Below are 17,964 nucleotides of genomic sequence, written 5' to 3' on the forward strand. Positions count from 1 at the left end.
TGTTGATCGGGAGGGGTGTGGCGTACCGCAAAACGGAGGAAACAAACCTCCTATGGTCGAAACGGGGGTCTTGTTGATTGGGAGGGGTGTGGCGTACCGCAAAACGGAGGAAATGGACTTGTGTTGGAGCGCTACGGTCGAAACGGGGATCCTGTTCATCGGGAGGGGTGTGGCATACCGCAAAATAGGACTCCACGGGATACTGTTCATCTCCACCGTCGACCCCCTCTAGCCTCCACGAGCTACTGTTCATCCACCGTCGACCTCCTCCAGCCTCCACGGGCTCCTGTTCATCCAGCCTCCACTGCGCGCTACTCCACCAGCTACTGTTCAACCACCCTTCCACCGCCTACTGTTCATCCAGCCCTCCACACCACGGGGTCCTGTTCAACCACCCCTCCACGGGCACCCCTCCACCGTCTATTGTTCATCCTGCCCTCCACACCACGGGGTCCTGTTCATCCACCCCTCCACGGGCACCCCTCCATCGTCTACTGTTCATCCAGCCCTCCACCACACCACGGGGTCCTGTTCATCCAGAGGCAACGCCACCGCTCACTGTTCATCCAAACCCCCCGCAACGCTCACTATTCATCCCATCGATCGGCTTCAGTTAGCAGCAGTAGCCAAGGAATCGCTCGATCGGGTTCAGTTAACAGACATCGACCGATCGCTCGGGTTCAGTAACGCATAGCCTGCAATGCAATCGCTCGGGTTCAGTTAGAGCCCAACGCCTCGCTCAGGTTCAGTTAGAGCCAACGCCTTGCACACACGCGCGTACGTGTACAAGAGAAACGCGCATCACTCGGCCCCCGACCTCTCACCGCAACCGGGAACTCCATGAAATTATCCTCCCCCTCGCTTCTACCACGGTTTTTTCTGTCATGGACGGCCCAAAGAATGTCATGCAGCTGCTTCTCCGGCCCGCCCAGGACGAAAAGCCCATTTTCTGTCATGATTTTTTGTCATAGAAGTAGGAGCCCACCACATCTATGATGATACCGGGTTTTGTCACAATTATCGTCATAGAAGTGTCATATGTATGACATAATTTTTTTTCGTTCGGCCCAAAATGTCACAGGTGTGACTTTTTTTTGTAGTGCCCCCTACCTTGTGGGCCCCCTGGTGGCCCTCCGATGGCCATCTTCTGCTATATGGAGTCTCTCGATGGAAAAAAAATCACAAGCCATCTTCTCGGATGAAACTCCGCCGCCACGAGGCGGAACCTTGGCGGAACCAATCTAGGGCTCTGGCGGAGCTGTTCTGCCAGGGAAACTTCCCTCCCGGAGGGGGATATCATCGCCATCGTCATCACCAACGCTCCTCTCATCGGGAGAGGGTCCATCAACATCTTCATCAGCACCATCTCATCTCAAAACCCCAGTTCATCTCTTGTATCCAATTCTTGTCTCCAAGTCCGGGATTGGTGCTAGTAGGTTGCTAGTAGTGTTGATTACTCCTTGTAGTTGATGCTAGTTGGTTTAATTGGTGGACGACCACATGTTCAGATCCTATATGCATATTAATACCCCTCTAATTATGAACATGTTTATGCTTTGTGAGTAGTTACTTTTGTTCCTGAGGACATGGGAGAAGTCTTGCTATTAGTAATCATGTGAATTTGGTATTCGTTCGATATTTTGATGAGACGTATGTTGTCTCTCCTCTAGTGGTGTTATGTGAACGTCGACTACATGACAATTCACCATTGTTTGGGCGTAGAGGAAGGCATTGGGGAGTAATAAGTAGATGATGGGTTGCTAGAGTGACAGAAGCTTAAACCCTAGTTTATGCGTTGCTTCGTAAGGGGCTGATTTGGATCCATATGTTTCATGCTATGGTTAGGTTTACCTTAATACTTTTGTTGTAGTTGCGGATGCTTGCAATAGAGGTTAATCATAAGTGGGATGCTTGTCCAAGTAAGGGCAGCACCCAAGCACCGGTCCACCCACATACCAAATTATCAAAGTACCGAACGTGAATCATATGAACATGATGAAAACTAGCTTGACAATATTCCCATGTGTCCTCGGGAGCGCTTTACATCATATAAGAGTTTGTCCTGGCTTGTCCTTTGCAACAAAAGGATTGGGCCACCTTGCTGCACTTTATTTACTTTTGTTACTTGTTGCTCATTACAAATTATCCTATCACAAAACTATCTGTTACCACTTATTTCAGGACTTGCAGAGAATACCTTGCTGGAAACCGCTTATCATTTCCTTCTGCTCCTTGTTGGGTTCGACACTCTTACTTATCGAAAGGACTACGATAGATCCCCTATACTTGTGGGTCATCAGGTATCCCATTCCACGCCTTGACGATATGCTTGATGAACTTAGTGGTGCCACTATCTTTTCAAAAATTGATCTTAAGAGTGGTTACTATCAAATCCGCATACAAGAGGGTGATGAATGGAAAACCACTTTCAAAACCAAGTTTGGCTTGTATGAGTGGTTAGTCATGCCTATGGGTCTATCGGAAGCACCGGGTAATTTTATGCGTCTTATGAGTCATGTCTTTCGCCTTTACATTGGTGTGTTTGTTGTGGTCTACTTTGATGATATCCTTGTTTTTAGCAAGTCTCTCAAAGAGCATGTCACCCATGTCCGAACCGTTTTACAAACTCTTCGAAAAGAGCGTCTCTATGCTAATATGGAGAAATGCCTTTTTGGCGTTGATAAGCTTGTTTTCTTGGGTTTTGTTTTTTCTTCTAAGGGTGTTCATGTTGATGATTCCAAGATCAATGCTATTAAGACTTGGCCACAACCAACCAACTTGCAACAAGTGCATAGCTTTCTTCGCCTTGCAGGTTTCTATCGTCGCTTTGTGAAAGATTTTAGCACCATTGCTTCTCCTTTGCATGCTTTGAGCAAGAAGAATGCGCCTTTTGTTTGGGGACCATCCCAAGATACCGCTTTCAATGAGCTTAAGAATTTGCTTACTCATGCTCCCGTGCTTGCATTACCCAACTTTGACAAACCCTTTGAGATTCATTGCGATGCTAGCGGTAATGGCATAGGAGGTGTGTTAACGCAACAGAAGCGCCCCATAGCTTACTTTAGTGAGAAACTTTCTGGAGCGCAACTCAATTACCCCATCTATGACAAAGAGCTATATGCTTTAGTCCGCGTTTTGCATGAATGGGAACACTATCTTCTCCCTCATGAATTCAACATTCATACCAATCATGAAACACCCCAGTACCTTAAGGGCCAAACCAAGTTGAACAAGCGTCATGCTAAATGGAGTGAATTTATTGATTCGTACATCAAAGGTAAGGAAAACTTTGTGGCGGATGCCCTTTCCCGCATATGCATGCTTGTTACTCAACTTGAGTTGAATGTCATTAGCTTTGAGCACATAAAAGACTTGTATGAGCATGATCCCACTTTTGCTACTCCTTATGCCAAATGTTCGACGCATACATCTTGGGAAAGCTATTACATCAAAGATGGATATCTTATGAGAGCTAACAAGCTTTGCATCCCTGAGTCTTCTCTTCGTTTGTTGCTTTTGCAGGAATCTCATGGAGGAGGCTTAATGGGACATTTTGGACGAGACAAGACGTTCGCTACGCTCTCAAAGAACTACTATTGGCCCAAGATGTTTCATGATGTCAACCGCTTCACCAACCGATGCTCTACATGTCGCAAAGCTAAGTCTAAAGCTCAATCCCATGGCCTTTACATGCCTCTACCAATTCCATACCAACCATGGGAAGATATTAGCATGGATTTTGTACTTGGATTGCCTAGGACTCGCAATGGAAAGGATTCGCTATTTGTCGCTGTGGACGGTTTCTCTAAGATGGCACATTTCATTCCTTGCAACAAGATAGATGATGCTTCACATGTTGCTAATCTCTTTTGTAGGGAAATATTGCGTCTACATGGAGTGCCAAAGACGATCGTCACGGACCGCGACGTCAAGTTCCTTATCTACTTTTGGAAGACCCTATGCGCCAAGCTCGGAATCAAGCTACTCTTCTCCACGGCGTATCATCCACAAACCAACGGCCAAATGGAGGTTACCAACCGCACACTCTCCGCTCTACTTCGAGTACTCATCAATAAGAACATCAAGGAGTGGTAGGAGTGTCTACCTATCGCCGAGTTCGCCTACAACTGTGCAAGACACTCAACAACCGGCAAGTCCCCCTTTGAGTTCGTCTACGGATTCAACCCTTTGTCCCCATTGGGCATTCTCCCTCTACCGCTACAAGAGCGCATCAATATGGACGCAAGTGCACGTGTGAACCATCTCAAGAAGGTGCACGAGGGTACAAGGCACAACATCGAGCACCAAGTACAACGACTTGCGACCAAGCTCAACATCAACAAGCACCCCATGGTGTTCAACATCGGAGATCTTGCGTGGCTACACCTTCGCAAGGACCGCTTCCCCAACGAATGCAAGTCCAAACTTCGACAATGAGCAGATGGACCTTTCAAGGTGCTCGAACGCTACAACAACAATGCCTACAAGATCGACATCCCACACGACAAGTACTCCATGAGCGACATCTTCAATGTCAAAGATCTCTCGCCCTACCATGGTGATGAGGATTTCGATCCGAGGTCAGATCTTTGCCAAGGGCAGGGAGATGATGCGGAGCATCCCACAATCATCCCCATGGACGTACCTACACCTCCAACGACACCACTTGGACCAATGACAAGAGCCAGAGCCAAGGCTATCAAAGATAAGGTGAACTCTCTCCTCTCCGAACTTCCACTTCCTATGCATGAGACATGGCTACTACCTAAGTCCGAGTTGTTGTGAATGATTAGGTACCAAGAGGACCCTCCCGAAGATGCACATGAAGATGTACAAGTCCCCAAGTTCACGTATGAAGAGGAACGCCGAGAGGAGAAGAAGGCAGCTCCAGGACCCGGACATTCGGCCCCAAGCCCAGACATCCGGCCGCTGGAGACCTCGACCACAACAGCCTACCAGCCGCCGCGCATCTATAGGCCCTGGACATCTGGCCCGGCCCATAAATCCGGCCTCGAGCCCAGATATCCGGACACCACCTACCCAAGAGCGACATGGCCAGCTTCACCAGCCCGGACATCCGGCCTCCATAGCCCGGACATCCGGCCCTCCGTGAACGCCCGGACATCCGGCCCGACGCTCGGACGTCCGGCCTCCCCTGTCTGTGCACAGTGTAAGGGCCGAGGCCCGTGTATCCCTTCGCCCCCTAGAATATATATACTCTTCTCCTACCTATGTTTTAGGGTTAGCATTAGTTTAGCTCATATTTAGAGATAGAGCATTGCTCATCCACATCGGGTCTACTCCACGAGAGAGACCGCGGCCCCTCTTCGGACAAGATCCCTTTGGATTCAAGACCTCCTTGCGGAGAAGAACTTCAAGACCTCCTCACGGACAAGACCGGCTACGTTTGTATCGTCCTTAGTTGTCCGTGGATCATGTGATCTCTTATGTACTCGAGGATCTAACACATGTGTGACTAAATCTTGTTGGTTTAGTGTTTCTCTTGTGTTTTCCCCGTGTTTTCCCTCGTTTCCCTCCTTGCGTTAGTCGTGTTCATCGCAGGATCCACTCCTTTTGTGAAAGATCGGCCGATTAGGGTTCTACCCTACATCAGAAGGGATTGACAACCCCTTTATCGCGTTGGTTGCCAGGTTCTTATTTGTTTGTGCATGTACTAGGCGATTTGCGTGTAGTCTCCTACTGGATTGATACCTTGGTTCTCAAAAACTTAGGGAAATACTTACGCTACTTTGCTGCATCACCCTTTCCTCTTCAAGGGAAAACCAACACATGCTCAAGAGGTAGCAAGAAGGATTTCTGGCGCCGTTGCCGGGGAGATCTACGACAAGTAAAGACATACCAAGTACCCATCACAAACTCTTATCCCTCACATTACATTATTTGCCATTTGCCTCTCGTTTTCCTCTCCCCCACTTCACCCTTGCCATTTTATTCACCTCTTTTCTGTTCGCCCTTTTTCCGTTCGCCTTCTTTCACTTGCTTCTTGTGTGACTATTTGTTGGATTGATTGTTTGTCACGATGGCTCAAGATAATACTAAATTATGTGACTTCTTCAATACCAAGAACAATGATTTTATTAGCACTCCGATTGCTCCTCTTAATGATGCTGAATCTTGTGAAATTAATACAGCTTTGCTGAATCTTGTCACGAAAGATCAATTTGCTGGCCTTCCTAGTGAAGATGCCGCTACCCATCTAAACAACTTCATTGATTTGTGTGACATGCAAAAGAAGAAAGATGTGGATAATGATATTGTTAAATTTAAGCTATTTCCGTTTTCGCTTAGAGATCGTGCTAAAACTTGGTTCTCTTCTTTGCCTAACAATAGCGTTGATTCATGGAATAAGTGCAAATATGCTTTTATCTCTAAGTATTTTCCTCCCACTAAGATCATCTCTCTTAGAAATGATATTATGAATTTTAATCAACTTGATCATGAGCATGTTGCACAAGCTTGGGAGAGGATGAAATTAATGATACACAATTGCCCTACACATGGTTTGAATTTATGGATGATTATACAAATTTTTTATGCTGGATTGAATTTTGCTTCTAGAAATCTTTTAGATTCGGCCACGGGAGGCACTTTTATGGAAATCACTTTAGGAGAAGCTATAAACTCCTAGATAATATTATGGTTAATTATTCTCAATGGCACACCGAAAGATCTACTAGTAAAAAAGTTCATGCGATAGAAGAGATTAATGTTTTGAGTGGAAAGATGGATGAACTTATGAATTGTTTGCTAATAAGAGTGTTTCTTCTGATCCTAATGATATGCCTTTGTCCACTTTGATTGAGAATAATAATGAATCTATGGATGTGAATTTTGTTGGCAGGAACAATTTTGTTAACAACGCTTATAGAGGAAATTTTAATTCTAGGCCGTTCCCTAGTAATTCCTCTAATAATTATGGTAATTCCTACAACAACTCTTATGGAAATTTTAATAAGATGCCCTCTTATTTTGAGACTAGTGTTAAAGAATTTTTGAATTCACAAAAGAATTTCAATGCTTTGCTTGAAGAAAAATTGCTTAAGATTGATGAGTTGGCTAGGAACGTGGATAGAATTTCTCTTGAAGTTGATTCTTTGAAACTTAGATCTATTCCACCTAAGCATGATATCAATGAGTCTCTCAAATCCATGAGAATTTCCATTGACGAGTGCAAAGAAAGAACCGCTAGGATGCGTGCTAAAAAAGATTGCTTTGTAAAAGCGTGTTCTTCTAGTTTTCATGATAATAATGATGAATATCTAAAAGTGATTGGTGTATATCCTATTAAGTCTTTGTTTGCCAATATGAATCTTTATAAAGATGGGACTGGAGATGAGTCAACTTTAGTTAGAAGGCATCCCAATGATTCGGAGTTTTTAGATCTTGATGCAAAAATTGCTAAAAGTGGGATTGAAGAGGTCAAAACTTTACATAGCAATGAACACACTATTTTGGATTTCAAGGAATTTAATTATGTTAATTGCTCTTTGATAGATTGTATTTCCTTGTTGCAATCCGTGCTAAATTCTCCTCATGCTTATGATCAAAATAAAGCTTTTACTAAACATATCGTTGATGCTTTAATGCAATCTTATGAAGAAAAACTTGAATTGAAAGTTTCTATCCCTAGAAAACTTTATGATGAGTGGGAACCTACTATTAAAATTAAGATTAAAGATCATGAGTGCTATGCTTTATGTGATTTGGGTGCTAGTGTTTCCATGATTCCAAAAACTTTGTGTGATGTGTTAGGTTTCCGTGAATTTGATGATTGTTCTTTAAATTTGCATCTTGCGGATTCCACCATTAAGAAACCTTTGGGAAGGATTAATGATGTTCTTATTGTTGCAAATAGGAATTATGTGCCCGTAGATTTCATTGTTCTTGATATAGATTGCAATCCTACATGTCCTATTATTCTTGGTAGACCTTTCCTTAGAACGATTGGTGCAATTATTGATATGAAAGAAAGAAATACTAGATTCCAATTTCTGTTAAGGAAAGGCATGAAACACTTTCCTAGAAATAAAATTAAATTACCTTATGAATCTATTATGAGATCCACATATGGATTGCATACCAAAGATGACAATATCTAGATCTATTCTTGTTTTTATGCCTAGCTAGGGGCGTTAAATGATAGCGCTTGTTGGGAGGCAACCCAATTTTTATTTTTGTTCCTTGCTTTTTGTTCCTGTTTAGTAATAAATAAATCATCTATCCTCTATTATGATTGTGTTTTTTATGTTTTAATTAGAGTTTGTGCCAAGTAAAGCCTTTAGGATTTTCTTGGATGATTGTTATTTGATCTTGCTGAAAAAACAAAAAGTTTACGCTCACGAAAATAATTTTCATTTTTTACCAGAGAGCGATAAAATGACAATTCCAACTATAGTAGATCAATATAAAAATTATTTAGGACGTACTAAATTCTCAGGATTTTTGGAGTTACATAAGTATTCAAAACCTACAGATTACTACAGACTGTTCTGTTTTTGACAGATTCTGTTTTCCGTTTGTTGTTTGCTTATTTTGATGAATCTATGGCTAGTATCGGTGGGTATGAACTATGGAGAAGTTGGAATACATTAGGTTGAACACCAATATAAATAAAGAATGAGTTTATTACAGTACCTTAAAGTGGTGGTTTGTTTTCTTATACTACCGGAGCTCATGAGATTTTCTGTTGAGTTTTGTGTTGTGAAGTTTTCAAGATTTTGGGTAAATATTTGATGGATTTTGGAACAAGGAGTGGCAAGAGCCTAAGATTGGGGATGCCCAAGGCACCCCAAGGTAAAATTCAAGGACAACCAAAATCCTAAGCTTGGGGATTCCCCGGAAGGCATCCCCTCTTTCGTCTTCATCTATCGGTAACTTTACTTGAGGCTATATTTTTATTCACCACATGATATGTGTTTTGCTTGGAGCATATTGTATGATTTGAGTCTTTGCTTTTTAGTTTACCACAATCATACTTGCTTTATACACCTTTTGGAGAGACACACATGAATCAGAATTTATTAGAATACTCTATGTGCTTCACTTATATCTTTTGAGCTAGACAATTTTGCTCTAGTGCTTCACTTATATCTTTTTAGAGCACGGTGGTGGTTTTATTTTGTAGAAATTATTGATCTCTCATGATTCACTTAAATTGTTTTGAGAATCTTTTAGAATAGCATGGTAATTTGCTTTGGCTATAAAATTAGTCCTAATATGATAGGCATCCAAGATGGGTATAATAAAAACTTTCATCTAGAGTGCATTAAATACTAAGAGAAGTTTGATTCTTGATAGTTGTTTTGAGATATAAAGGTGGTAATATAGGAGTTGTGCTAGTTGAGTAATTGTGGAATTGAGAAATACTTGTGTTGAAGTTGGCAAGTCCCGTAGCATGCGCGTATGGTAAACGTTGTGTGACAAATTTGAAGCATGGGGTGTTCTTTGATTGCTTTCCGAGTGGCGGTCGGGATGAGCGATGGTCTTTTCCTACCAATCTATCCCCCTAGGAGCATGCGCGTAGTGCTTGGTTTTGATGACTTGTAGATTTTTGCAATAAGTATGTGAGTTCTTTATGACTAATGTTGAGTCCATGGATTATATGCACTCTCACCCTTCCATCATTGCTAGCCTCTTCGGTACCGTGCATTGCCCTTTCTCACCTCGAGAGTTGGTGCAAACTTCGCCGGTGCATCCAAACCCCGTGATATGATACGCTCTATCACACATAAGCCTCCTTATATCTTCCTCAAAACAGCCACCATACCTACCTATTATGGCATTTCCATAGCCATTCCGAGATATATTTCCATGCAACTTTCCACCGTTCAGTTTATTATGACACGCTCCATCATTGTCATATTGCTTTGCATGATCATGTAGTTGACATCGTATTTGTGGCAAAGCCACCTTCATAATTCTTTCATACATGTCACTCTTGATTCATTGCATATCCCAGTACACCGCTGGAGGCATTCACATAGAGTCATATTTTGTGCTTCAAAATAGCACCATAGAAGGGGCAATGTTACTATCCTTTTTCCACACTTGTGCTTCAAAATAGCACCATGATCTTCATGATAGAGAGTCTCCTATTTTGTCACTTTCATATACTAGTGGGAAATTTTCATTATAGAACTTGGCTTGTATATTCCAATGATGGGCTTCCTCAAAACGCCCTACGTCTTCGTGAGCAAGCAAGTTGGATGCACACCCACTAAGTTTCTTTTGTTGAGCTTTCATATATTTATAGCTCTAGTGCATCCGTTGCATGGCCATCCCTACTCCTTGCATTGACATCAATTGATGGGCATCTCCATAGCCCGTTGATTAGCCGTGTCAATGTGAGACTTTCTCCCTTTTTGTATTCTCACACAACCTCCATCATCATATTCTATTCCACCCATAGTGATATGTCCATGGCTCGCGCTCATATATTGCTTAAAAGTTGAAAGAGTTTGAAAAGGATAAGTATGAAACAATTGCTTGGCTTGTCATCGGGGTTGTGCATGATGGGAGCATTTTGTGTGACGAAAATGAAGCATGGCTAAACTATATGATTTGTAGGGATAATCTTTCTTTGGCTATGTTATTTTGATAAGACATAATTACTTGGTTAGCATGCTTGAAGTATTATTATTTTTATTTCAATATTAAACTTCTGTCTTGAATCTTTTCGATCTAAACATTCATGCCGCAATAAATAGGATTACATTGAAAATTATGTTAGGTAGCATTCCACATCAAAAATACTGTTTTTATCATTTACCTACTCGAGGACGAGCAGGAATTATGCTTGGGGATGCTTGATAGGTCTCCAATGTATCTATAATTTTTTATTGTTCCATGCTATTATATTATCTGTTTTGGATGTTTAATGGGCTTTAATATGCACTTTTATATTATTTTTTGGACTAACCTATTAACTGAAGGCCTAGTGCAAGATGTTTTTTTGCCTATTTCAGTGTTTCCCAGAAAAGGAATATCAACGGAATCCAAATGGAATGAAACCTTCGCGAGGATCTTTTTTGGAACAAACGCAATCCACGAGACTTGGAGTGGAGGTCAAGGAAGCAACGAGGCGGCCACGAGGTAGGGCGGCCCCCCACCCTCGTGGGCCCCTCGTAGCTCCACCGACCTACTTTTTCGCCTATATATACTCTTATACCTGAAAACATCGAGGGGAGCCACGAAACCACTTTTCCACCATCGTAACCTTCTGTACCCTTGAAATCCCATCTGGGGACCTTTTCCGGCGATTTACCGAAGGGGGATTCGATCACGAAGGGCTTCTACATCAACACCATAGCCTCTCGGATGATGTGTGAGTAGTTTACCATAGATCTTCGGGTCCATAGTTATTAGCTAAATGTCTTCTTCTCTCTCTTTGGATCTCAATACAAAGTTCTCCTTGATGTTCTTGGAGATCTATTTGATGTAATTCTTTTTGCGGTGTGTTTGCCGAGATGCGATGAAGTGTGGGTTTATGATCAAGTTTATCTATGAACAATATCTGATTCTTCTCTGAATTCTTATATGCACGATTTGATATCTTTGCAAGTCTCTTTGAATTATCAGTTTGGTTTGGCCTACTAGATTGATCTTTCTTGCAATGGGATAAGTGCTTAGCTTTGGGTTCAATCTTGTGGTGTCCTTTCCCAGTGACAGTAGGGGCAGCAAGGCACATATTGTATTGTTGCCATCGAGGATAAAAGGATGGGGTTTATATCATATTGCTTGAGTTTATCCCTCTACATCATGTCATCTTGCCTAATGCATTACTCTATTCTTATGAACTTAATACTCTAGATGCCTGCTGGATAGCGGTCGATGTGTGGAGTAATAGTAGTAGATGCAGAATCGTTTCGATCTACTTGACACAGACATGATGCCTATGTTCATGATCATGCCTAGATATTCTGATAACTATGCACTTTTCTATCAATTGCTCGGCAGTAATTTGTTCACCCACCGTAATTTATGCTATCTTGAGAGAAGCCACTAGTGAAACCTATGGCCACCGGGTCTACTTTACATCATATTAGTTTCCAGTCAACTAGCCATTTCTGTCGCCGTTTACTTTGCAATCTTTACTTTCCAATCTATACAAAAATACCAAAAATATTTATCTTATTATCTTTATCATATCTCACTTTTGCAAGTGGCTGTGAAGGGATTGACAACCCCTTTATCGCGTTGGTTGCAAGGTTCTTATTTGTTTGTGCAGGTACTAGGCGATTTGCGTGTAGTCTCCTACTGGATTGATACCTTGGTTCTCAAAAACTGAGGGAAATACTTGCGCTACTTTGCTGCATCACCCTTTCCTCTTCAAGGGAAAACCAATGCATGCTCAAGAGGTAGCAGAGATCATCTTATAATGCTACCGCTGTACTAAGCAATAATAAAATGCATAAAAGATAAACATCACATGCAATCAAAATAAGTGATATGATATGGCCATCATCATCTTGTGCCTTTGATCTCCATCTCCAAAGCACCGTCATGATCACCATCTTTACCGGCTTGACACATTGATCTCCATCATAACATCATTGTCGTCTCGCCAACTATTGCTTCTATGAATATTGCCACCGCTTAGTGATAAAGTAAAGCAATTACATGGCGATTGCATTTCATACAATAAAGCGACAACCATATGGCTCCTGCCAGTTGCCGATAACTGTTACAAAACATGATCATCTCATACAACAATTTATATCTCATCACGTCTTGACCATATCACATCACAACATGCCCTGCAAAAACAAGTTAGACATCCTCTACTGTGTTGTTGCAAGTTTTAGGTGGCTGCTACGGGCTTCTAGCAATAACCGTTCTTACCTACGCATCAAAACCACAATGATTTTTCATCAAGTGTGTTGTTTTAACCTTCAACAAGGACCGGGTGTAGTCAAACTCGATTCAACTAAGTCGGAGAAACACACACCTGCTAGCCACCTGTGTGTGAAGCACGTCGGTAGAACCAGTCTCATGAACGCGGTCATGTAATGTCGGTCCAGGCCGCTTCATCCAACAACACCGCCGAATCAAAGTAAGACGTTGCTGGTAAGCACTATGACTATTATCGCCCACAACTCCTTGTGTTGTACTCGTGCATATAACATCTACGCATAGACCTGGCTCGGATGCCACTATTGGGGAACACAGTAATTCAAAAAAATTCCTACGATCATGCAAGATCTAACTAGGAGATGCATAGCAACGAGGGGAGAGTGTGTCCACATACCCTCGTAGACTGAAAGAGGAAGCGTTTGGTAACGTGGTTGATGTAGTCGAACATCTTCGCGGTCCCACGGATCCAAGCACCGAACGTACGGCACCTCCGCAATCAACACACGTTCAGCTTGATGACATCCCTCGATCTCTTGATCCTGTTGAGGACGAGGGAGAGTTCTGTCAGCACGATGACGTGGCGACGGTGATGATGAAGTTACAGGCGTAGGGCTTCGCCTAAGCACTATGACGATATAACCGAGGTGTGTAACTGTGGACAGGGGCACCACACATGGCTAAAAGAAGACTTGGTGTGCCTTTGGGGTGCCCCCTCCCATGTATATAAAGGGGAGGAGAGGGGGCAGCCCTAGAGGGGGCGCGCCAAGGGGGGAGTCCTACTTGGACTCTCGGTCCAAGTAGGATTCACCCCCCTTTCCTTTCCGAAGAAGGGGGAAGGGGGAAAGAGAAGGATGAGAGGAAGGAAAGGGGGGCCGCCCCCAACCCTAGTCCAATTCGGATTGGGCTTGGGGGGCACGCCTCCACCTGGCCGCCACCTCCTCTCTTCCACTAGGGCCCATGAAGGCCCATTAACCCCCCGGGGGGTTTCGGTAACCCCCCGGTACTCTAGAAAATGTCCGAACCTTTCCGAAACCATTTCGGTGTCCAAACATAACCTTCCAATATATCAATATTTATGTCTCGACCATTTCAAGACTCCTTGTCATGTCCGTGATCTCATCCGGGACTCCGAACAAACTTCGGTTCATCAAAACACATAACTCATAATAGAAATCGTCATCAAACGTTAAGCGTGCGGACCCTACGGGTTTGAGAACTATGTATACATGACCGAGACACATCTCCGGTCAATAACCAATAGCAGAACCTGGATGCTCATATTGGCTCCTACATATTCTACGAAGATATTTATCGGTCAAACCACATAACAACATATGTTGTTCCCTTTGTCATCGGTATGTTACTTGCCCGAGATTCCATCGTCGGTATCATCATACCTAGTTCAATCTCGTTACCGGCAAGTCTCTTTACTCGTTCCATAATGCATCATCCCGTGGCTAACTCATTAGACACATTGCTTGCAAGGCTCGGCTCATAGTGACGTGCATTACCGAGAGGGCCTAGAGATACCTCTCCGATACACGGAGGGACAAATCCTAATATCGATATATGCCAACTCAACAAACACCATCAGAGACATCTGTAGAGCATCTTTATAATCACCCAGTTATGTTGTGACGTTTGATAGCACACAAGGTGTTCCTCCAGTATTTGGGAGTTGCATAATCTCATGGTCAGAGGAACATGTATAAGTCATGAAGAAAGCAATAGCAATAAAACTAAACTATCATTATGCTAAGCTAACATATGGGTCTTGTCCATCACATCATTCTCTAATGATGTGATCCCGTTCATCAAATGACAACACATGTCTATGGTCAGGAAATTTTGTCGGTGTTCTGGGAACGGGGTCCCCAGACTTGCCTGCCTGTGGCCCATGGTGTGGCTCCGCCAGCGGCCCTATACGTCCCATCTTCACCGGCAAACACTCAAGACCCTCGCGAGGGGCCAAGACTCATGAGGCGGACGATGCAAGACCTCCTCGGGGGCGGCCTCACCAGGCTGGCTCGCGATGGGCGGAGAGATGAACACAAGGGACACCTCGTGAGGTTTCTGTGACGCAAGCCATGATGACTGGGGCCAGGCGGGCACTAGTGTGCAGTGTCCTCATTTCCTCTTTGGTGCTAAAGGGGAAAGCGCATGCGAGGAGTCCCGAGGCATCAGGCAAATGTTTCCATATTGGTGCACCAAGACCAGCAGGACGGCAGGACAGAGGTCACCGTGGAGCCCAAGACGGCGTCATCACTAGAGCCTTTGGCAGGCGAAGACTACTTTTGTTAGGATAGCTCGTACTAGTTGTCTCCCTTCAAATTTGGCCGTTGTGGGATCCCTTCCCGCTCAATATTTGGGAAGAGGACTAGGGCCTCTATAAATAGGACTAGCCACCACCATAGAAAGCAAGGCGAATCAGAGAGAGAGAGAGAGAGAGAGAGAGAGAGCATCAACTCACCAAGCACAAGAAGAACTCACCTCGCGAGGCCATTCTTCCCTTGTAACCGCTCATCCTCAGCCCAAGAGGCAATCCACCACACCACACTGGAGTAGGGTATTACACCACAATGGTGGCCCGAACCAGTATAAATCTTGTGTCTTGTGTCCTTTGGGTTCGTCGAGTTAGGCCGTGAGATCGTAGACTGTACGAGCTAGAGAGGGGGAGAGATCTTTTTGCGCACCCCTGTGTTCGAACCTCAAGGGTTTTTCCAAAACCCAAAATCCGACACGTTTCCCTCAGGAGGACACCGGGCAAGGAGCGCCCAGCGCTTAGGAGTTCATCACCAAGGTATCTCAAGAGCTTCAGGAAGCGAGAGCAATACGCGGCGACCGCCGCCCACCTGGCGCTGCTCCCCACCCAGGCGACGGTGGTGAGATGCGCATCTGCATTGACATCCCAGGGCTCAACAAGGCCGCATCTCAGGAGCGCTTCTTACCTTCATGTGCTGGACGGTGTGAGGGTCCACCTCACAGCTGCGTTCGCATTCTGTTCGGCCTACCAAGCATAGTAGCCGCCTTCCAGCGCAACCTGCGGAGCACCCTGGTGGGTCAGGAGGCTAGGCATCACGCAGTCCTGGCGGAGATGGAGATGGTCCTCAGGAGGCCACCTGAGCCTCCAGAGCCTCCCGAGACTTAGGGTCTCGACGGCTCGTGAGGAGCGGCTTCTTCAGCGCGTATCTTCGGCTGCCCCAACACTCCTTCGGCAACCAAACTAGGTGACATTTTTCCAAGTTCATTCAGCTGGGAGCGCCCCCTGGGCTGCATCATCCCCAGGTCACGTGGGTCCGTCCCTGCGGCATGTATCCGCTTGCATCTTTAGTATCTGCATTATCCCCAAGCCGCTCGGGTCCAACCCAGTGGCATGTATCGCTCTCGCATTTACCTAAGCTAGTTGCTTTTCATGTGTAATCTATCTATGAATATCACTTGCTTGATTGTCACCCACCATGGGAGCCATGCGCCGATCGTCTTTCTTCAGGATCCTTCACATAAGAAGGCTAGGCACGGCGTCTGTGCTCGGGCCCATCCCTGCAGCGTCGATAAATCCAACGCTGAGCTCTGTCTGGCGGGCCGACCCCGTTCACGTCACCTACTGGGGTCGTTGGTGCTTGGCCTTCTCGTGCGACAGCCTCAGGAAATTCATTCGGCGCATGTTGTCTAACCATCTCGCAGGAACGCCACAGCAATCAAGAACCAAGACCAGGCGCAACCCGCCTTGAGGTAGGGCCTCGTTAGTCCCGCGCTGGCTCACGAGTGCCCAGACACACCTCATCTAGCCCTGCCGTGCAAGCCATGTGTCAGGGCAGGGTTGTACACGCCCCGGGGGCTTTCCGCAGTAGGGAGTCCCCTCCCACGTGCCAGTGATGGACCAGCAATCACCATGGCGATTTGTGACCTTCCTCGCACTAACCTACAGGAACTTCCTAAGGACTACAGCGGGTGGTACCGCAGACTCTCTCTCTCTCTCTCTCTCTCTCTCTCTCTCTCTCTTCTGCCATGCAATTCGCTTGCGTGTTAAAAGCGGGGCTCCTGAGCATCGCGACTCAGGAGCTCTTACTGGCTCTCCAGCCCTCACCCCCTCGCCTTGACCACGACATCGCGACCTGGCATACCAGTGGCGGCTGAGCTCGCTCGAGGGCCGGGACCTGAGGACGCAGAGCACACATGAGAGCACGGAGAAGAGGAAGAGGCTCGCACGGGCCCAACCTAGCTACCCAACAGTGGACGACACCCAAATTTGGCGCAACACGAGGAACCATCTCCGAGACGCCAAGATAAGTCTCGCGCCTGGATCAACCCAGCACTACGGCATAAGACCCTCGCCTCTCGCTGCCCTACTGCGGCAACGTCGCCTTCCTCTCTCATCCTCAGGAAGCTGCTTGCGTGCTAAAGGGGACCTCTTGAGCATCGCACCTCAGGAGCTCTTACTGGACCTCGGGCCGCTCACCTCCTGGTCTTGACCACGACATCGCGACCTGGCATACCAGCGACGGCTGCAGCCTGCCTGGGGACCGGGACCTATCAGCGTAGAGCACCAAGCTGCCGTGGGATTGGAAAGGGGAAACCGAGCCTCAGCAGGACATGCGCTCGCAAATTATCATGAAAAGGATAATATCAACAAAAGACATTACATATCCTTTACACACCCCCACGGGGCCCGTTCCGATTCCTCACAGGAAACAATAGAAAGGAGTTCCTAGGAGCTCTATCTACGCGCGCCAAACAGCGCTGATGCCATCATCAACAGTGGGCCTCTGGAGGCCGACGCCAACCCCATCCAGATCATCGATGGCGGTGGCCGGATGCTGCGGCCTTGCTCCGAGTGCGGTGAGATCTTGGGGACACGTAGCTGTCGTCATTTGTCTCCGAAGACTCGACGAGCTTGGGAGAGTCGCTGGACCACCAGGAGTCACCACTGTCGCTGGAGGAGCTGTGAGCGAGGCCAGCGGCAGGCCCGGCACCAGCCGCTGTGCTGTCCTGGCGACCCCCTTCAGGGCAGCACTCCAAGCGGCGGCCTTCCTCATCGAAGACCTTGAATAATAGCATGGAGGAGCCGTCGTACTCGAAGTGGATGGCGAG

Source organism: Triticum aestivum, chromosome 1A, assembly GCF_018294505.1.
Source record: "Triticum aestivum cultivar Chinese Spring chromosome 1A, IWGSC CS RefSeq v2.1, whole genome shotgun sequence".
NCBI lineage: Eukaryota > Viridiplantae > Streptophyta > Magnoliopsida > Poales > Poaceae > Triticum > Triticum aestivum.